Here is a 22,542-nt window from a genome sequence, read left to right as displayed (position 1 = left end):
AATATTCAAAATGTTTAATGTTTTTACAAAGCTTTAAACGATGTAATACACACTCCAAGCCTGTAGGAGGCGATGAAACTTCGTGAGACGCACACCGTTTCTGGAAAGGTTTCAAACTTCTACGCTTTAATCCATCCAAGACACGTTACCGTGGAAACTTGAGGCCTAGTCGCAACAAAGCATTTGCGCTTTCCAGCGAAGCGAGCGGTCACACATTTCATATAAACTTAAACTTAATACACTTAATCACAAGTCTCTTATTTTTATACACATAAAAAAATAATGGTAAAAACAAAATATCAGTAAATTCAGGAATATAATTTAATGCAGTTAGTGATGTAAATCACACTTTTATAATTATGTGGCTGAATGTAAAAGTTTTTCAAGAATAATGTGTGTTTCTGCCATACAGTCACAGAAGCAAAGAGGTCAAAGTTCGAGACACCAGACTCACATCTAGCCTTGCTGAGGATCTCTGCACTGGGAGATGTTCGCTAAGATGCTAAGCTAATGTTTGTTGTTTTATGTTTCTAGAAACATAAAACATATAAAATTAAAACTTGTGATAAATTTAATCTGTATAAAGTATCTGTGGATATTTCCAACAAAGACCAGCCATGAAGCATCTTGCTTTAGTTGACCAACTACTTATCAGTGTTTTGTTTATTTTAAGCTAATTCACTTCTTGGAGCTAAAGCTAAAGGAGAACCTTTTTTAAAGACTATTTACATTTTTTTGAAAGTCTGACTGCGCGGATGTAAAAGATACAGATTTTAATGATTTAACACTTTCACACTTTACAGCATTACTTCATGCTTTCCTGGTAATCTAGTGAGGATAGTCCCTGCTGACCCACTTTTGAGGTATCAGTCACTCTTTGCATGCTACGCTTGCCGTTTTATTGCGTTTCACATTTATTCAAAGTGTCCAAAAATAAGAAACTTAATGGCGCATCGGTCCCTGGCCTCTTCCTCTCGCCCAGCTCTGCTCTGTAGTTGCACAGAGCAAAGACAAACCGGCTGTGTCGCTCGGCTAATTAGCGCGTTAGATAGTTAGCAGAGGGTGGCCTTGTGTGATATGTGCTGAAGTGGAATAAAATGGCGGGGCAGGGACTGCACTAATGGCCCATTTCCTCCCCACGGCCGCCCTCTCCGCTGCTCCGCACGCGCTGGCATCAGGGCGGCCACGGGCGCTCGCAGCCGTCGCTTCCACACAACTCTTTGGCTGCGACTGCCAAGCAAGAACTGACACACCAGCAAAGAGGCAAACCGAGGGCGACGTGCAACAGATAATAAATTCATCAGCCCACGAAGCGGTTCAGACAACCGAGTTGGTGGCGCTTGCTAGAGGATGCATTATTTACAGGAGGAGCTGTAGCGTTAGCGAGCCGTTTGGCACTCGCAGGGCCATCAGCGAGCGAGAGTATCTCTGTCAGTGTGAGTAAACAAACAGCGGGGACGTGGTGTGACAGAGCAAACGGCCCGGCGCTCAGACGCAGACACACACAGACACATGCAGGCTCATCAGGGAGCCCGGGGAGGAGAGGAAGGTGGCATCCATATTTATAGGGCTTTCCTGGCATTTGTCCCCGGGCCAAATGCTGTGACTACACTCTGCTAATGTCAGAACAGCACTTAACCAGGCATTTCCATGGACAGTGGGGAATATGTGAAGTAAATACAAGAGCAGGTCAGGAAAAAGCAGGACTAACAAGGAAGAATACAAGAAGTAATGAAAGGGAGTGTAATTATGTTGTTGTGAGCTAAAAAAAACAAAACACGCTGCTGTCCACACTGATTGGCACGGCTGGCGAACAAATTCATCTTTTATTACAGGAGCTTTATCTCTGAAACATTTAAAAATAGGCAGAATTATTCGTTTCAGAACATCTTTTTAGAGAAAATATGGAATTTTATCACAATATTTTGTATTTGGTTTGTGAAAACAATGAAGATTATGACATAAAAAATGATTTCTTACAATTTGTTTAGGTGGTGACTGCATGGCAGAAACACATTATTCTTCAAAAACATTTACATAATTATAAAAGTGGGATTTATATCACTAACTGCATGAAATTATATTGATGAATTTACTGATATTTTGTTTTTGTTTTTACCGTTAATAAGTGAAATTTAACATGACAATGAATAAAAATTCTTATGACAAAAAAATGTCATGATTAATGATAAACACTACAGTAAATGCCCATCCCTTACCTTATGGTAATAAATGTTTACTTACAAGTACAAGTGCCACAACCATTCAAATAAAATAAATGCTTTGCTGTGAATGATGTATTAATTTTTCTTAAACAAGCTTTAAAAGGGGAAAGACAAGAGAACCAAAGGCAGTCATGCTGATTTTCATCAGAAACAAAATGGCCCCCAAAACGTAGGAGCACTAGGGAGGCACTGATATGACGAACAAAGAGAGACGAGCTTTCACAGAGCTCCACCCCCACACTGAGCTCCTTCAGACTAGCCAGCAGCAATTAGCAAACACCTAAACTGAACTCCTTATAGGGGCAACACTGGTAAAAATGTTGTTAAGGGGTTAATAGAGGAGCCATGTTGGAGTGACTTCCTGAAGGCGGGGTTTCAGAAAGAGCAGGGATTTTTAAAGAGACAGAGGAGCAATTTAAATCAGGAAGTAAAATAAATTTTAAATCATGTTTGACACATGCAGCATTTTTATAACAGGTAACAGTTGATTAGGCTGTAAAATGGGTCTGGAAAACACAAACACTGCCCCTTTAAATCTGAAATATGAACCTGAAAGCAGCTTCGCTGACCTGGATGCAGTGAGAAAAACGGCTGACCTTTCAATATCCGAATCTTTAACCCCAAAGCTCCTTTGCTTCGTCGTACCTGTCGACGGCACTAAAAGCGCCGACCCATTTTCCTGCCGGATTAACGAGAGGTGAAACTGTCCGCTGGCGGGTCGTTACCTGGAAGCTTGTGTGGAATGCGAGGAATGGTAAGCTTCACTTTGGTCACCTGTCCCCAAGTTCATCATGTGTCAGCCAGGGAATGTGCTTGGCGCGCTGCCGTTTGGCTCCAGGAGGGAAACGAAGGCCTCCCCGGCACGCCCGCTCCCAAAGAGAGGAGACGGCCTGGGCCAATCAGCTGCTTTTAGCACAACCTTTCACTGCAACAACCAAGTATGGAGGCTAAGTAGCATGTTGGCTCCCAGTTTAATGTTCTTAATGAGGTGCAAAGTTTTGTGCTGTTTGCAGGGACGTCTTATTCTAATCCTAAACGATGCCGACAATCTACAGTAGCTTGCAGGAGTACTCGCACACCTTGAACTTTTTTCACATGTTGTCACTTTACAGTCTCAGTCTTCAGTGTATTTGGAGCTTGTGTGAAGTACTAAACCAAAAAATGTTAGATATGCACTTAAGTTTCAGGAACTCTGAGATAAAAAAGCCTGAATTGTGAGATTCGGTGGAGGTTAGCTTATCCGCTAAACGTGAGGCTAAGTTTTCACTTAGTGCTTTTGCTAACTTTGAAAATGTTTCACTCACCTGGATAAATTCTTATCCGCTAATTTAACTGGCTGTTTAGTTAAATAAAGCTTAACATTTATGTTGAAGTTTTGCTCTTCAGGTACTTAGACGTTTATATTCATGCTCTTATTTTGAAGTCTGTTAATGCAGCAGCTCCGTTTCCTCTCCTCTTCTCTCTCTTTCTTTCCCTTTTAACTATTTAAAACAAGAAGCACACAGAAAAACACAAAACGCAGACAATAGAAAATATATAAACTTAAATACACTACAAAACATGTAAATTATAAAGTGTAAGTTCAATTTGTGTTTGAATTGGAGTTAACATATTAGCATTAGCTTTTGCTAAATATCGTGTCGACGTAGCAAAACTAATGTTTATGATTAGCATTTTAGGGATAGCACAGCTAGCTTTTTAGTCAGTGATCCCCTCCACTGCTAAGATTAAAGTCTAAATTATTTTTATTTTCGTGAACTTAATCCTCTTTTGTTCAAATCATCTAATACATGAAAGAATGAGTTTGTGATTTGTACAAATTGTAAAAAAACAACAACAATAAAGACGTAAAATGAGAAGAAACTAGAGTCACTGCAAGAGAGCGAGTGTGTTTTTAATTTTGATTCTTTCATTTTTCTTTGAGTAAAGTTAATTCTCCCAAAGCCTTTGGATTTAATACCCCGAGATAATAAAAGCAAGGCTAATTAGTAACAAGATTTAACCAAATTAAGGTAAAATAACAGAGGCTACCATCAGCATCAAGGCTGCTGTGCTGTAATATGGCCAAAGGTGAGCTTAATCTGTTTTCTCCATGTTTTTAAATAAGAGGATTGGGAGGCAGAGGATAAGAGAGGTTGCCTGTTTTTAACTTCAAATGAAATAATTAGAGATTTTTTAGTATTTTCGCTTTTTATTAATCTTGTTTATGAATAACTGTTATGGCTGCCGTCACTGGGTTTCAGGTTTGCCTTAAACTCGCTTGCACACACATTGCAGCTAGCATTAGCATATCCAGGCCTAAGTGCTGCTACAAGGGGAATAATGTGTGTCAGGAGAGGGTAAAATTAGAACCAAAACCAACACTGCTCCTTGAATCCACTCCCAAAGTCCCCACGTCCTCACTTACAGCCGAGCTTACAGCGTCAAACACTAATAAGTCAGCTAATTCAATTAGGATCCGACTTCTTCCAGCCTCTAAAAAGAGACTTTGTGCTTAGATTCCCTCACAACTCCACACAGAACTCTTCATCATGAAGAAGTGGCCTTTATCCCGAGGCCTCTGTGTATAGGAGGGGAAACTCGCCGCTGAGCTTGTTAGCAAAACGCCCGGATCTGAGGAAAGAGATGTGTGACTAAAGCCGGGTCTCTTAAGTGTCTGTCACCGCGATCTAACCCAGGGAGAGCTCTTTGTAGTGTTTTTTAGCGGCTCCGCTGTGACTGGGGATGAGCCTCGTCTTGTAGCTGCAGGTGACAGCGAGCTCTTTCTTCTTGTCAAGTCCTGACGGAGCTCCCACTTGAAAAACATTTCACTCGAGCGGCTGCCTTATTTCCCTTCCTTCCTCTCGGTGTCTTTCTGTGGATCTCAAAGGCTACAAGCAGCAGAAACAGAAGGAGGCTCTCGTCTCTTTGTGTCAGCCTGCCTCCTCTTCTGCCTTTGCTTTTTCTGACCAGCCTTTTCTTGTCTCCAGTCTTCCAAGCCTCCCTCCTCCCTCCTCCTTCTGGTTTATAGATCTGAGTTGGGTCTCAGGAGGAAAATACAAGTCAAGCCATTGTCATTTCAAACAGCGTGATAACCAGACACTGCGCTGCCCACTGACAACTCAGGGGAACCAACCCTGGCTTTGACTGTTAGCTCCTCTCCCCCTCTCCGTCTTGCTTCCTGATCCTTTATTCTCTCCTTTCCTTTCCCTTCTTTCCCTTCCTCCCAACCTCACCTTCTTCATCTTCCCCCTGCAGGAGTCTTAGCAGCTTGTTGTTGTTTGCTGCTTGATGCTGCTACGTCTTGCTCCTCTCTGCTCTCGGTGCCGTGGGGGGCCGCGGGGAATAGTTGTCTTAGTGTGCGTACCAAGGTCAGTGCTCTCCACATGACAGTTCTCTGCATCTTGACAAGGCGGGAAATCAATACTTTCGGACTTGTGGCGCTGCCCTCGGTGTAACAACAACCCTTAGCCGGCACGGAGCACAGCTCAGGCACCTGACACATCCCCAGACCCCTGCTAGGGAGCTCCTTCCACTCCATCTCTGACCCTTTCAAATTTCAAAAATCATCCCTGTTTCACTTTACCACATCCTTCCCCTCCATAGGTTTCTTTCCTCAGTGCCTCCAACCTGCAGTATATTAGATTCGCTGGTTTTGTGCATTATGCAATGCATGTTTCTATCTTGTCTTGGAGTGTGCTGACTCTCAGGTGTTTGTTGCTACAAATGTTTTGCAGAGGGAAGGAAGCATCTGCAAAAACATCACTTCAGAAATTCAGTGCAAAAACTGAAACTTGCATGTTTATTTCTGTTAATATTTATGCTGAAAAGATTTTCTTTTTGGAAAAATTATGTGTTCCTACTGAAAAGATGTATTTAGTAGCAACTTTCACCTCATCTGTATTGTTCTGGTCAGCGGTGATCAACGCTAGCTAAAAGGTTAGCTGTCCTAATCCTAACACGCTGATCATAAACATGAGATAAAGTTAAAGCACCACACCAAAACCGTATTCAGTGCTAATGCTAAGATGCTAAATTGCACCAACAAACTTTCAGCTCATCTCTATAGAACAATACAATACAATACTTTTTAGTTAGCATTGATCACCACTGACCTGTTCTGGTCAGTGGTGATCAATGCTAACTAAAAAGTCAGTTGTGCTAACCCTAAAGTATTAAAGATTCGTTCTGCTAATGCTAAAGTGCTACGCAAACATTAGCGGAAGCTAATGCTAAAATCCTAAATTCAACCATGTGTAAATGCCAACATGTGACATAACAGTTTATCACTCTCAACACTGCCATATTTGTTATTTTGCTTCAGGAAGTGCAGACCTTTAGCTTGTGGTTTCAGTTTTACAGTTGATAACTTTTGCTAACTGTGCCGTTGATTTAGCATAGCTGACCTCAGATAAATGACATTAACAGGTTTTAAACTGTTTACTGTTAAACTACAGCCTGTAGTAAAAATGTGAAAACTTCAAGCACCAGACTCTCGGATCTTAATTTTCAAATAAAATTTACTCCCAACAACCTGTAACTGCAGAGGGAACCTGCAGCATTAAAGTGGAGCCATGGGCGACATTTTCTTAAAGGACACTAAAGGCTTTGCATGCTGTTCTTCTCTGTCAGACGGATGCTGGCGTTGAGCCCCAAACCGATTGTTAAGCTCGCCTTTTGGCCTGCCTCTAATGATGAAGAGGGAAGTGTGCGCGGGGCCAATTACAGCTTCTGTCTTTCAGCAGTCAAACAGAGTAAAACTCCTGATCTCAGCCCCCGCGGAGAGGAGTCACAATCAGCCGGAGACCCCCGGGGTCTCTCTCCGAGGGGCCACAAGCCAGCACACACTCCCAGGCGCTCGCTCTGTGCGTGTGCAGCTGGACATCTATCATCCCGAGGGCTTGCTCCCCGGGTTCAGCTGGAGCAAAGAAAGTGCATCAAATAAAACAGCCACTTTAATGAATTAGATATTGAGCTGTTCATTAAAAAAAATCAAACTCCCTGAAGTCAGCAGGGAATCCACAGTAACTCAGTGCAACCTGGGGATGAACGCCCCTGGAGCAGAGGAGTCATAAAACACTCCGAGTGTCTGATGAGTTTCCTGATTGTTACCCAGAGAAGCGCAGGAGTTTAAGATGGCGGCTGCAAAAAGACGAGCAGCGCCTTTCAGAACTGTTTCTGCACACCGAAGTTTTCAAAAAACAGCCGCCAGCATAAAGAGCAGAAGGATAAAAATATTACATCACGATGCTTAAACACAGTGGTGGGCAACGGGGCACGGAAAAATGCTAACGCTACAGCGCTACACCATTAGCAGAAGCTAATGCTAAGGAGCTAAGTTTTAATTATATCTCCCCTTTGAAAGATTACAACTAATTTAATTTTGATATTATAATTTACATGTTCTATAAATCATAATAGAACATTTAAACACTTAGATATTGCTAAATTATTACATTTTATTCTCTACTGTCTGTTTTATTTCGTTCCTGTATGTTTCTAGTTTCAAATAAAGTTATTGGGGGAAAAAAAAAGAGGAAATGGAACTGCTGCGTAAACAAACTTCAAAATAAGAGCATGAATATTATTGTATAACTATTTGAACTTCAACAGAGATGTCAAATTTTATTAAACTGAAAGTTTGTGAAACTAGAAATTTAAAGTAGGTTTTAGAATTTATTGAAAAAATTAAGCTTTGCCTAAATGTTTTCAAAGTTAGCAAAAAATTAGTTCTGCTATTAGCAAATTAGCAGATTTCTTAAAAACTTCAACACAGATGTCAAACTTTATGCAACTGAAAGTTAAAAAATTGAATAATTAAATTAGTGAAAAATTTGCTCTGCTGTTAGCGCATTAGCTGGTTAGCAGACGTGTCTACAGCTGCTTGAGCACATTAATGTTAAAATGGCCTAGTCAAATCACATGCATTTATGTGTTATATTGTGTCGCTTTATAGCATAACTCCCACAAAACACACAGAAGTTTATTATTTACAGAATATGAATAAATAAATAAATAAATAAATGTGCTTATAAGAACAGAATTACAGAAAATATCTTTTTATTAAGAAATCTGTGTAAACAGCCTGATTAGTTAGAAACAAAGGACATGTTTTATTTCCCATGAGCCACCATCAGCCTCACCCTCGTTTGATGGAGAGATTTAAAGCCTGCCCTCATCTTCCTCCTCCTCTTCCTCAGCTTCTCCCTAGATGAATGCGATCCAAACAGCCACATCTTCCCAGTGTTTTTTCTCCACAGTGACAGCCCTTTCTCATGAATTAAAAGAGGAACCCATTGATTTTCCCATTGCTTAAATTTGCAACTTAATCCCCCAGATATGCAGAGAATGTACTGCCCTGTCAATAAATGGCAGCGCCGCTGACGGAAGCTGGAGAAAAGGATGACAAGACAAAGGAGGCGGGCAGAGGGCAGAGCTAGCCGCGCCACCGGAGAACACGCTCTGACCGTTAACACTCGCTCAGACGGATTACTGCAAACATAACACATCATCCGACTGCGCCGCCCGCAGAATAGCAACGAGGAAAAGCCAGACCGTCCTGCAGCCACTTTCACTCCACTTTGCCAAAAAAGCAAACACAGCACATCGTTATGTTTATAAGGCTAATAAACCAATCACCGTCCTACATCTGTACAGTGTAACGAGCCATCCAGCTTGGCCTTGCACCGATCAAATATCGTTATATAAGCAAAAGCCAACATTGTGGAAAGAAGTTGTCTGGGACAGAGGAGGAAAAAAGCCCGCTTGTCCCCTCTGAGTGAGGGCCTTGAGGAAGTAAGGGGATATCACAACCTCGCCCCGGCAGCAAACACGGCAAAGAGCCCGTGCCCTAATTCACAATAAGCACCATAATGTTCTCATCTGACTCCTAATGAAGCCTATAAATCTGCGCTATACTCTGCTCCACATCAGCGCAGCGCTCGGTGCTCGCAGCGCGGCCTTTGGGTCAAGCTGGGCTTTTAATCTGCTGGAATATTCAGGACTTCTGACAGATTTCTGAGGAGCAAGCGGACAGCGGGGCGAACCCTTCCCGACAAGGCCGCGGGGCGGTGTGGCTCCCCGCCAGAGGCTGTGCTGTTGTTGGCAGCCGGTTCCCTTTGTGGCCGCCGTACTTGTGCAGCACATAACACGATACCCACGAAGACCAACAAGCATGCACTGGAACACACATGCGACTAGAAAATACTGCTGCACAATGCAGGCACATCAACGCAGGCAATTACACCCCCCCCCAAAAAAAAGGACTATTCTCAACATTCATCCCAACCCACAGCCTTGTAGGAAACAAGGAGGGGAAAAGAGCACAGAGTATCCTTGACAGGGTTCATCTGGTTCCAGTTTAGTGCAGATGCTCAGCTTTTATTGCAGCAGTCTAGTATTTCATGGCAGATTTAGCCAGTGGTTTGCCTCTCCGCTCGCTGCAGCTCTAATGATGGTGCATCACTTGTAAATTGCGGCGCACCAATGATAAACAACAGTTTGTTGCTTAATTCCAGCAACGTTTGGCTGCTCTCGCTGCGGCCACCAGAATGTGAGATGTTTTCGCTGCTGCAGAGCGGAGAGCTTAATGCACAAAGAGGCCTGGAGAGATAATTAACCTGTGTGGTTCGGACTGGAACATTTGATTTGCTCAACATTTGGAGCAACGCTGCTAAAACACGCATCTTCAGCAACAAGAAGCATTTAAAGCGTTACGTTATTCCTCCAAATCCAAACCAGAATTGATAAATTATCGTCAGATTATTGTTTTGAACACTGTTAGCATGTTGACTTCTGAAGTTACTCTTCATCTGGTTTTGGTTTTATAGCTTTTGTCTCAATCTTCTTCTTTTTTTTAACCGACAATGCAACAAATTACATGTGAAACCTGGGTTTTATTTTGCACCGGAGATTTGAAACAATTCAAAATTCATTTTAAAAAGTTTTCACGTCATTTTAAAACAGCTTTACTCCAGAATAACGGGGAACAGCTGCATAAGACAAAAAACAGTCATCCAGTATGCAGCAATTCCTACGAAATAAACAGCTGAAGTCAAGTACAGGTATTTTATTTTTCTGAAGTTCATGACTTCCTGTTTCTGTAAAAATCTGATCTTCAAAATCTGATCTTCAAAACGGGAAAAATAAGAGAACATTTGTTGCTCTTCATGAGTCAGCTAAGTTTAAAGTTTAACACAAATGAAGCTGGAAGAAGCTAAAACTGGACGGAAGCCTGAACTCATCAGCAGGACGGTTCAGAAAATGGAAAAAAGCCAAAGAAAAGGATTTTTCTCCGAATGTCAGAACTGAAATGTGCATAAGTTACTAAATGTTGCTGGAAAACTGAGTTTAGATTATTTGAGACCAAGGCAGCAGGTTTTGATGCTTAGTTCATTTTTTTTTACTGAAATTTAATTATATATATATGTATTTTTTTCTGCATGGTCGTTCATACTGCTAATTAACTGCGACTGCAATCAGACGTCTGTGTGAGCGGCTGACGACCCGAAGGCGCAGAGGCAGCAGGCAGTGACCCGTTTACCGCCGCCGCCGCCGCCGCCGCCGCCGCCGTCTGTAGATCGATACTAAAGTTACAGAACAAGTTTCACTGTCAGATAATTTCACCTGACAGTGAAACTAGTTTGTTCTCAAATTTGGAACAAACTTCCAGAAAACTGTAAAACAGCTGAAACACTGGGTGCCTTTAAAGCTCAACTTAAAACCCGCCTGGTTAGAGCTGCTAATTTTTAATGTTGTTATCTTTACTTTTTAATTTCTTTTTTATTTCTCTTTCTCACTGTTTCCTTTTTAATGCTTTCTTAAAATCTCTTCCTCGGTGTTTATTCTATGTCACATGTTGTTCTTATTTTTATTTTAATTATGTGAAGCACTTTGAAATGCCTTGCTGCTGAAATGTGCTATACAAATAAAATATGATTGATTGATTGATTGACCTGTGACATTTCAAATGTCTAAAATAATCAGCAATTTATCAGCAATATTAAGGAATTATTGACTTAAAACTTACTATATCTTGCTGAAAATTTACCTATAAGTTTGTTTTAAGTATTTCAAGTGTACTTGAAATAATTAGTGTGACAATTTCTAGATTTTTACACTAGAAATTAGATCAAAAATACTTGGTAAGATTTTGTTTTTTTTGCAGAATAATGTCAAACATCTCCCACCAGAAAGTCGGATAAAATGACAGTTCAGACTGCAGATGCTTTAAAAACATCTGGATTTGTTTCGATTTAGTTCCACATAAGGAAGACGCACAGATCAGATTTTTTTATGGTGAAAAGGTTTGTGCCGTTCAGACTGGGTTGGATCTGGGTCACATTTTCCTGCTGTGTGAATCAGGATTTCTGCAACTGCTAAGCGTCATTTCATCGTCCACTGGTGGGCATGGTAGTGGGTATGTGATGCTGTGGGCCTGTTTTTTCCTTTTAAAGGCAATGGGAATCCTGCTAGAGGATCTGACATCACGAACTGTGAAGCTTCAGCAGATTTTGATGATCGATCTGGTAGAAAACTAAAAAAAACTCGTCTGGGATAATGATAAATACAGGAATGGTTCAGAAAACCTGAGGAGACCCGGGAATCTGCAGGATCCAAGCAGAAGGTTAAAGGCCGGATCTTCCCGTTTCCTGTTAAAACTCGTGGATGTTTATGGAGATGCTCCTCCGTCTCTCTCTGCTCGGTGTGGACGCCGGCAGCATGCAGAGCCTGAGCGTCTCGGCGGCGCTGAGTGTCTCTTAACCGGCTCGTTTAGTCTTGATGGCTTAAATGATTTCATCACTATTAATGACAGGGACCGTGGCTGCCTGCGACGCCGTGCCAGATGCTCGGGGACCACCGAGCTTCCCGCGCTCTCCTTCCAACACCCAGCAGCTTTTCCTCTCCGCCCCCTCCTGTGCAGCTCTAATGATTGTCCTCTACATGCCCCCTACCACTCTGCTCTCCATTTATTACCGGCCCGGCTACGCAGAGCGCAGACTCCAACGCTGCGTTCACACAGAAGGCTTGAAGCGACCCGAATCCGCCTTTTTTATTGCCCAAATGTGACCCAAATCTCATTTTTTTTCAACCCCAAAAACATCAGATGTGCGTCACTTTCATATCGTCTCCGTTCCTAAAAGAATGACCTAAATCATTATTGGCTTCAAACAAAAAGTGGAACTAAATCAAATTTGCTGAAGGTTTTCAAAGCCTCTGCATCTCATCTTTGTATAACTTTGTAATTTTCTGATTTTAAAGCAGCTTTGTGCTGACATGCTCTACAAAGAAACTCAATCGATTATCTGACTTTTCTGTCGCTGAGGTGAGGCGCGCGTCGTAATTCTGCACCAGAAGAAGAAACCAAACGCGGAAAAATTGTAAACGATGGCTGACAATGAGTACAATATTCAGCTGTTTTAAGTGTTATTTAGTTATTTATTTTGGGCATTTTTAACTTTTCCGTTCACAAGTAAAACAAAAACAAAACACACAGATTTCTCTACAGAAGTGGCGGTGGTTGGTCCACTAAACGCCGCTGCATCGGTTCTGTTTTCTCTTTCTTTAAAACCATGTTCATGCAGGATAATAGTAATGGTATAATACTAATGCGAGAAGACTTTACTAAAGACTCCAATTAATATTTAACACTGGAACTGGGCGACATTTTAAATAAACTAAACAACAAATAAAATGAATTATTGAGACCAATTCTGTCTGTTTTCAGCCTGAGACTGAAAACTTTCATCATTCAGTTTTTGGTAGAAAAAGAGAAAAACAAAAAAATCATACAAAAGGAAATCATGGAGTTTATTGTTGATTAATTGATTTATTGCTTACTGCGCAGGCCTACTGCAAAAATGAATGTTATTGTCTTTATATCGTTTGTTGCTGCCGTCTCTTGTAAATGAGACGGTGAGTCTAAAGAGATTTTTATGTAAAAATAACACATCAGATTTCAGCGAAAACATCGGAGACCTGCTGTGTTAGCGTAGCTTTAGCTGCATCAGAGATGCTACTCCTGCAGAAAGTGTGTAATTTCTGAGGGTTTCCTGTTTTCCTCCAACTAATCAGCTCTCAGGCCGGTTCCTCACTCCGCTCTGAGGGCAAAGTTCACCTGGCGCCGCTCCTCCAAACCCGATCAAAACCTTCAGTGGGCTCTGATGTTTCTCCGTTTTCTCCTGCCTTCATTAGTAATTGTTAGCGGCGTCCCAGACAGATGTACAGAGCTGCTTTGTCTCGACTCATTGATGTGATTTTCATTCATTTGGATAATGAAAGCGTTAAGTGCCATTCTGGTCTGGCGTTTCCTCCCTTCCCCTCGTCTCCTCTGTCTAGTTGAGCTGCTCGGTTCCAGCTAAGTAATGACATTTTAATTGTTCATGTGTGAGTGTGACAATGACTCTAATGTGGGCGTGTGTGTCTCTGTGTGTCTCTGTGTGTGTCTGTGTGTGTGTGTGTGTATCTCTGTCTCTCTGCGTGTGTGTCTCTGTGTCTCTCTGTGGTGTGTGTGTGTCTCTGTGTGCGTGTGTGTGTCTCTGTGTCTCTACGTGTGTCTGCGTGTGTGTGTGTATGTGTGTCTCTGTGTGTGTGTGTCTCTGCGTGTGTGTATCTCTCTGCATGTGTGTGTCTCTGTGTGTGTGTCTCTCTGTCGTGTGTGTGTGTCTCTGTGTGTGTGTCTCTCTGCCGTGTGTGTGTGTGTCTCTATGTGTGTCTGTGTGTGTGTGTGTCTCTGTGTGTGTGTCTCTCTGCCGTGTGTGTGTGTGTGTGTGTGTGTGTGTGCAGAGGAAGCCTCCGCTCTCGGGTTAAAACACGACAGCCTTTGTCTTTAACGCTGCTGTAAGAATTTACTTCTGGTCCTGGTTACGTCGAACTTGGACAACCTGAAAATAAATTTGAGAATCCACAAACTGTGGAGAAAATTAGAAATCATTTCCTCAACATGTGTTTCCACTATGCAGGCCTGAGGTCCGGTTCTGCTGGGGTGGGCAGGAGGGGGATTTGGATCTAATTCAGCAACTGATTGCTAATTTTTGTAAGAAGTCCCAAACGTCGCAGAACTTAGCAGGTTCACCGTATGATCAAATATAACCGAATTATTCCTGGAAATGGATCTAAGAAAGCTGGAGCTGTGTGTGTGTGTGTGTGTGTGTGTGTGTGTGTGTGTGTGTGTGTGTGTGTGTGTGTGTGTGTGTGCGTGTGTGTGTGTGTGTGTGTGTGTGTGTGTGTGTGCGTGTGTGTGTGCACTGATTTCCCAGGATCTAAACCCTCATTGATCCTGTTGCTCCTGTCTTCCCAAGAATCAGAGCTGGGATTACGGCTGTAAAATGAGCCTCTCATTGCAGATATTAGGTCATTTATTTCACAGGCTTACATATGAAATTATTGACTCTTCCCAGACACCTCGCTTTATCCTCTTACATAAATACATTTTTTTTAGCCGTGCCACATCGATATGACACGCATGTATCCTTCAGAGGCTCTAATTAATAAGTAAATCTGTTGGGTGAGGGTTTAATTACTAATCTTCTTAAATAATCTGTCCTGGGAACTTTACAGTACTTTGAAATGTATTGATACCCAGTGAAGATTTCTACCTTTATCACAAAATTTTATGGATTTAACAGGGATTTTTTTTGCAACAAATACAAAGAAAGGCTTCGCAAAATCCAGGTGTTTTCCTGAGGATCAGAATCGTTGAAATCGTTTATGCAGCATCAGACAAACCTAGTCCTAAAACTCTGACTCCCGTTTCAGTATGCGAGGAAAACAGCAAACTTTTCTGCAGACATTAAATCCAGGAGGTTTTTGCCTTTTGGTATTTTGTAAAAATTGTACAAATGTACGTAGTTCCTTTCAGCGTCTCATGAAGTATTCATGCAGATTTAAAAAATCGGACGGTGGAAACGGAGCAGCTGAAGCGAAATGCATCGCTCCGAGCGTTTTTACGCAGAAAACATGGCAACAAACTTCGGCCCAATCACACAACACTTCACACAGAGCTCTGCGGGAAAATGATGCGATTTTCACCAGTCACTGTGTTTCCATCCAGGATCTTTTTAAAGTTGGTGGAAACATCGAAATTCGAAATTACTTCCTCAAATTTGCACAGAAAAAAACTTTGACGCTTAAGATGGTTTTTGACTTGTGTAAAAGTGGAGAAGGTTCAACCTTACCAGAGGCACCAAGACTTCAAATCCAAACCTCGTCTGGTGGAGTTACACTTTTCCTGTTGTTAGATGTAAACTCACCTCATTCGCTTTTTTTTTTCTTTCTCTCCTTCTTTCTTTTTTTGCAACATTTTTTAAATTTACTCAGAATTCACGTGACAGTTGTGCGGAGACGCAGCCAACGAGAGGCGACTTCGACGCTTCGGAAGGAGTTTTCAGTTTCTTTAGCAGTAATAAGAAAAATAAATAAATGAATCACACGATGAACTAAAACAAGCTGGATCATTTCCATTTGCATGACCATTTTTTGCATTTTTCTTTTGCTTTCTACCAAAAGCTGGAGACTTTATAATTCATTTTATTTGTTATTTTGGTGTTTTGTTTATTTGTTTTGGATACTAAAACGTCTTCCAGTTCCAGGTTTAAATATTCACTAGAATTGAAAGTTTATTGACCTTTGGCAATGGGTTCTTGCATTTCATTACTTAAAAATGATCTCAAAACAACAACATTATTGTTTATTATGATAACTTCTGGGACAATTTATCATTCAGCTAATTTTTTTTTTTATCACATGTTGTCTACAAATGTTTTACCGAAACCCAGAGAAGTGGTGTGAGCACCAGAGGTTCTGGGTGGGGAGTGGGAGCAGCTTCTTGTCCCCACATAGCAGCCGAGGGATGGGCAGGCTTCAGGGAGCGAGGCGAGCGGGAAACTGGAGACGAGGGGAGAGAGCAGAGGTTGTCGCAGGCGAGTCGCAGCGCAGGACGAGGAGGGGGAACGGAGAGAGGGGAGCATGTTCCAGCCTCTCACATCTGTTATTCGTTTGTACCGAGCTGGGAAGAAAATAGCAGGAAGCGTTATGGTGGTGGCGGAAGATAAAAAGACAAGAAGATTGAATAAAAAAACATGTGTCGCACATGCACGCTGGATGAGTCCCATGGATAATCCCCAGGAGGGGCTGCCAGCCCGGAAAACAAGCGGCGGCTGTGTTCGTATGCAAACACAGACAAGATGGAGCAGATTCTCCTCATTCATAAAATCCCTTCAGATCGATGCCTGTGGCCTCGTCAGACGCCTCCTGCTCCTCTACACGCTTAAAGGTGACCCGTTAAACTCCCTCCAACATGCTGGGATATGTTACAGGCGGCGCACAACATGTTCGGCACAAAAATCATCTTTGGATAATCAGACTTTAGTCCATTTTGATCTCCTTCCAGAAGGAGCTGCTTTGAGGCGTCTTGTCACTTTAAATCCAAATAAGCTGCTGCTGGCCACGCCCCCAGCTCAACGTTTACACGCACGTGAACATGGCTGCAAACACATGAGCAACTGTGCAACCACATCTCTGACAAGCAGAAGTGGGCTTTGATTTGCCGTTGTCATAAATTACATCTTTAGTGTTTGATAAACATTTAAATGTTCTTATTGTTGGGATTTTATTTTTCAACTATTTGGTCAAAGAGTTTGAAAATATGATTAAATGCAGTCACTGTGTGCAGTTCTGCACTTCTTCATGAGGCTGATGTCCTGAGGAGTAGAATCCATGTTTATGAAAAAAAAAACAATCCTCACTTTTATCGTTATCACACAAGCATGACAAAATACTGAGCTAAAACCTTGAGTCCGTCTCGCCCTACCAGACATCAGCTGGATGTGCAAAATGTGAGTTTTTGCACAATGGATCCCCTTTTCCTCAGAAACCCTGACTCATCCGTCAGGCTGTAAATTTCTGCTTCTCCCGCTGCAGACACACCAGGTGCACACAACAGATGCAGCAGCACAAACAGATGCAACAGCCATCGAAAACGCGACGTGACAACGCCGAGCGGCGGCCATTAAAAGCTCGTCGCCGGGGCCTCCCGCCGCTAACGAGCCAAACCCGTGGCGGGCCGCAGACAGGTAGGAGTGATGCCTCCACGATTAAAGCGTCGCAGGCCGGGCCGTGTGTTTGTGCGAAGCGGCACTCTGGGCCCATCCCACAGCTCATTAACAGCAATAAGTGACTGCTGCCACCTCTCCCTTTTGTCAGTGGGGATGCGAGCCAATCAATGGGGTCATTTCACATCATAACGTCGTACCGGAGCACATTATGGCGCTTGTTCATGGCTGCCATTAGCGGCGTAGTCAGATTAGATAAGGAAAGGGGGAATTAAAGAGGAGGGAAGATGGATCAATACATGGATGGTTATGGAGATAACGTCACAGCAGGGGGTCTGGGAGCGTTGATAGACTCCTGGTTTTATTTTTACTTTTTAGATAAAAAGGTGTTTGCTCAAGTCTTAGCATGCAGGGCCACTTGTCTATGAATGAGTTCATTGAGTGTGTGTGGGTACAAATTTGAGCATGTGTTAAAGGAGAGTATGAATTACAGCAATCTCAAGGGGGGAGTGTGTGTGTGTGCGTGCGCGCGTGTGTGTGTGTGATCCTGTTTAATTACAGATCAGGCTTTGAGGCAGAGGCAAACAGTGCTATAATTACAGGAAACACCTCCTTTAATATTTTATGGAAATCTACTCCGTGTGTGAGTTTCTGTACGTTGAAGCTGTTTATTCAGCCGCCAGAGCCAAACGGGGACGGCCTCACTTCCGACTCTTACCTCGCCATCTCGCGCCGGCGCTTTCATCCCTTCGCCGGCTCTCGTTTCACGTTTGTGTTTCCAAACGGCGACTCTAAACGCCCCTTTTCCCCCCCCACTTTTGAACTGCTTCCCTCTCAAATATTTATGCAGCTTTTACAGGGAAGAGAGACAGAGAGAGGAGGGGAGGCCTGGATCTATCTATTAAAGATGAGCAACATCTCGAATGCATAAAGAGGGGAGATGAGTGCAGCTGCTCAGGGAGAGAAAGGTGTAAACTATGATTTAATGCTTGATTATGTATTTTGAGGAAAATTGGATATGAGACAGAAGAGTGAAGTATTCATACAATCACAACATTCAGTGTGTTTTTTGGGGGTTTTATGTGATTTCTGCAAACACACATCTGGACATGGAGGTGTGAATCTGCATTTTGTTGCAATTTTAGTGACTTTTCATTCTTTTCTGCAAAACTCCTAAAGCTTATTCGGATTCTGGGCTTTGACTAGGTCATTCTGACACAAGCCCTGTCCTGCTGGAAGGGGGACGTTCAGCAACATCTCACATTTTCTCTCATGTCTCCCTCCATTTATCTCCACTCATTTCTAGAACATTTTTGCTGGAGATAAGCAGCCCCACAGCATGACGCTGCCACTACTATGCCACACAGGAAACTGTTTCCTATTAATTCACAGCATAACTATTATTCAAATGTGATTTTTTTTTTCTTTTCCTTACATCATGTTATGCTATTCCAACAAATCTGGGGTGTTGCTCTGATTTGCGGTTAAACAACTACTGCAGTTAATCAGAAAACAGTTTGGAGCAGCTGTTAGCACTCAGCATGCAGAGGTGAGTGAATCTTCTTCAGTGCAAACAGAGCATGTCAGCATGGGGTACATTTTAAAATTCCACTTTTTCCAGCTTAACATCAAGTTTTAATGTTATTCCGTCAACAAAAACATACCTGGAGAGTTGCTCTGCCTCTTTAATGCATGTTTGAAATAATTTAATCTCCATGGCAACCTAACCCAAACATTTGCTCTCACAAAGCTCCACTGTAAAGCTGCAGTCCAACGCTGAGCTCACATAGAGCCCCTCCTCCACTCAGCTCCTACAAACTAGCGGCAGCAGCAATTAGCAAACATCTGGAGGAACTGCTGAGCTACGAGAACGGTTGTAAACGACAACACGGGAAAAGGGCTGCAAGTAAACAACCGTCTTCATTTGACGTGATGTGAGGTCAAAGTGCAACGCAAACAGTGATATTACCAAAGATCTGTGTGTAGAAATAATAATGGATACGTGTCTTAATACCGAGTCACTGAAAAGAACAGTTAATAATGAATGTCTACAGGAATATTTTTCCTGTTTTCAGGGTTAGTTGCAGAACTTTTGTTTTTAGAACATTATTATTACACAAGTCGCGCCCCGCGCTGACTAACTGCATCTTAACACTTAAAATAAAATAATTATTTACGTCAAGCTTCCTTCAGCCAGAAAGGAAATGTTTCTGCCAAAGCAACTCAAGTCTATTTTTCTTTTATCACGCTTTGAAATTACAAATGGCTCTAAAGTCTTATCAATGCACACAAAACACTTCGTTTTTAATTTCCATGTGTTTTCCATTATTGGAACGTTTAGAAACCACTTTCAGAATCTGTAAATACTTCAAAACGCCCCAAATAGTTCATGGTTTTGTTGCTGCCAATCACATTTACAAAGCAGCACCGACTTTCTTATCAGGATGAACAAAAGGGACAACAATGAGGGAGAAAAGAGGATAATATTTTCATGTCAGGCTGTATAAACTGAGCTGTTTTGTTATTGTGGGGCAATTTTAAGCTAGGAGGTCCGTGAATGTTCATTAGCCTGAAAAAGTTGAGAAACAATGGCTTAGCGTAAAATCTCACTGACGACTGTGGTGGTAGGCTGACGAATGCAAAAATGTTTAAGGAACGTGAATATTTATCTTTTTGTTGATGTGTTTGCTTTGTGTGTGTGTGTGTGTGTGTGTGTGTGTGTGTGTGTGTGTGTGTGTGTGTGTGTGTGTGTGTGTGTGTGTGTGTGTCAGAGGGTCTATAAAAGGCCAAGCTGAACACATGTTCCCTTTTAGCCTGCAGTGACACATATATAAGCACGCACACAGAGAGAGAGGCCACAAACAATGGGCAGGATGCTAACACGCCAACACTCAGACCCCCAACCGAGCCGCGACACCCTGGGGAGCCGCGGGGGGGGGGGCTGCGGGTGACACGCTTTACTATTCTTTGATACGCTCCGGTCATTAAAAATGGATGGCGAGCAATCATTATGGCCGTCGGAATTAATCTAATTAGCTTAGCGCGCTAGCTCTGGCACATTCAGGAGGGGAGGGAGAGCAAACAGAGCCAAACAGTGTAAGCAGAGACGGCTGGAGGTGCTGGGGGGGCCGCGGCGGCGGGCGGGGGGCATAATCCGCCTTGACTTATTAATACGTGCAAACAAGATTTAGCTCCTTAAAGCAAACAAATGAAGCAAGTGCTAAGAGGAGTGTGAGAGGAGGAGGAGGGCAGACGGTGAAGGACCGAGGTAGAGCGAGAGCAGATAAATTATTTAGCCCTGTGGACGAGATGGGGAGTCGCCGGCGCTGCTGGAGGTTTTACCTTCACTGGCTCCGCTCCATCATCAATCAATCAATCAATCAATAGAGTTTATTTGTAAAACACATTTCAAACCACCTCTCATCATAAAATCATGAAAAAAGTCATGAAAACATCATGCAGCAGGGCGGTCCGGTTTAAAAACGGTTTAAAGTTGACAAGAAATTGGAAAATATGAATAATGTGTGTTTGTGTGTTATTACTGACAATAACACACACAAACACCAACTATACAGTAAAAACATTCAATCAAAAATAAATATAAGCTTTTGCACCTGAGCTACTTCATCCTAATTAAAAAGTTAACAATTTTCTGATCTTTTATCCGTGACGCGTCACTTTATTCGCTGAAGCCGTTAGCACGCAGACCGCCACAGACAGGAAGTGGTTTCCGTCTGTTAACAACTCGACTGCAGTCTGCTGAGCTTCCAACCATTTTAACAAAGAGTCGACTTTACCACCACTGATTCTGGTGTTTAAATAAACCCGTAATAGATAAACAAACGGTGCTCAGCCTGGTGGGGGGAGGGAAGTGAAGCCTGGTGACCCGCCAGGCTTATAAAACACTGAGGGAAACCCTGTTCAGTTAGCAACTGTGAAACCAGCAACGAGCGTTTTCACATTTTCATCATCAAAACATCAAATCAATATTCTAATCATTATGGTTGTAAATCAATGCGACTTAAAGGGACTCAGTGTTTCAGCTGCTTTACAGTTTTCTGGAAGTTTGTTGTAGATTTGTGGTGCGTAGAAGCTGAATGTTGCTTCCTCGTGTTTGGCTCTGGTTCTGGATGCAGAGCAGAACCAGAACCAGAACCAGAAGACCTTCAAAAATAAAATATTTAAAGTCAATCCAGCTGTTTTTCTGTATGGGATCGGTGCCGGCCGATAACAAGCGTCAGATATCGGTATCGAAAGAGCAGAAAGTGGATCGGTTCATCCCGGTTCTGAGCTAACACCAGTGTTTTAAATGATGCACTTTCAGTCACTCCAGCGGGTCACAACACGGACCACGATCTGCTGACTTTTAATCTCCTCACAAACACCCACCAACACGCGGCAGTGGATATTGCTTCCCCGCTCATATAGATCACTGTAAGGGTCACCGTGGACAGACACGAGTCCATTATCGACCCGCCGGTCGATGGAGTGCTCAGGCGACAACCTCTGCTGACCCCTGTCATCCGTAATGACTGCTTCAAGAAACTACGGCTAATATGCTTTAAGGAGGAGGAAGCGGTTTGGTGTTTTAGTCCCGATCGGCGCGTCGTGGTGGCAGCATCATGTTGGAGACGTCCAGTTAGCTCTGGTTGGTTATTTTCTGGACGCTGCGCAGCTGGAAGGATTTCTGTTCCCACTGTTTTACTTTCAGACGGTCATTATAAAGCGTGACCATATTAACGTGGAAGCAGAGAGAGCAGGAGGAAGCATCACATCCCCTACTCCAACATCTCTAGACAGAGATCTACAGAAGCAAACCAGGTGGAAATTTATCTGTTATATGTTGTGACACACAAATATCACAGGATACAAGAAACTTTTCAGGAAGATGAAGGATCTTGTTTTAAGTCCAGAACTCCTTAGAGTTGATGGAAAAAGAACGAGCTTCACTGGCAGATTATATATGAACTTGTAACATTTCACCAATATTAAGCAGTTATTTATTAAAACGAGCTCCTTCCTCCTTCTGTTAGCTTTGTCTTATTTCAAGTGTACCGAGATATTTGTTCTAGAAATTACAGCAACACTTTTGTGTTTTTGGATGGATGGATTTTCCGCAATCCATCCATCCATCATCCATCCATCCGTCTGTCCATCATCCATCCATCATCCATCCATCCGTCTGTCCATCATCCATCCATCCGTCTGTCCATCATCCATCCATCCGTCTGTCCATCATCCATCCATCCATCCATCCATCCATCCATCCATCCATCCATCCATCCATT

General features: G+C 42.6%; 1 protein-coding gene and 1 long non-coding RNA gene across 6 annotated transcripts in view; both read right to left on the bottom strand.

Annotated features, from left to right (window-relative positions):
• bnc2 (basonuclin zinc finger protein 2) overlaps positions 1-22,542 on the bottom strand; it is a 222,604-nt gene that overhangs the window by 85,384 nt on the left and 114,678 nt on the right. The gene's annotated exons all lie outside the window — the stretch shown is intronic.
• LOC145553066 (uncharacterized) lies at positions 14,325-22,393 on the bottom strand. The gene is made up of 2 exons (XR_014089251.1): positions 16,294-22,393; positions 14,325-16,209 (listed from the first exon to the last, which is right to left on the bottom strand). It is a non-coding gene; the product is annotated as an uncharacterized LOC145553066 (long non-coding RNA).

This window comes from Poecilia reticulata, chromosome 1 (genome assembly GCF_904066995.2).
Source record: "Poecilia reticulata chromosome 1, P_reticulata-male-v2, whole genome shotgun sequence".
Taxonomy (NCBI): Eukaryota; Metazoa; Chordata; class Actinopteri; order Cyprinodontiformes; family Poeciliidae; genus Poecilia; species Poecilia reticulata.
This window is presented reverse-complemented; position numbering and strand designations above follow the sequence as displayed.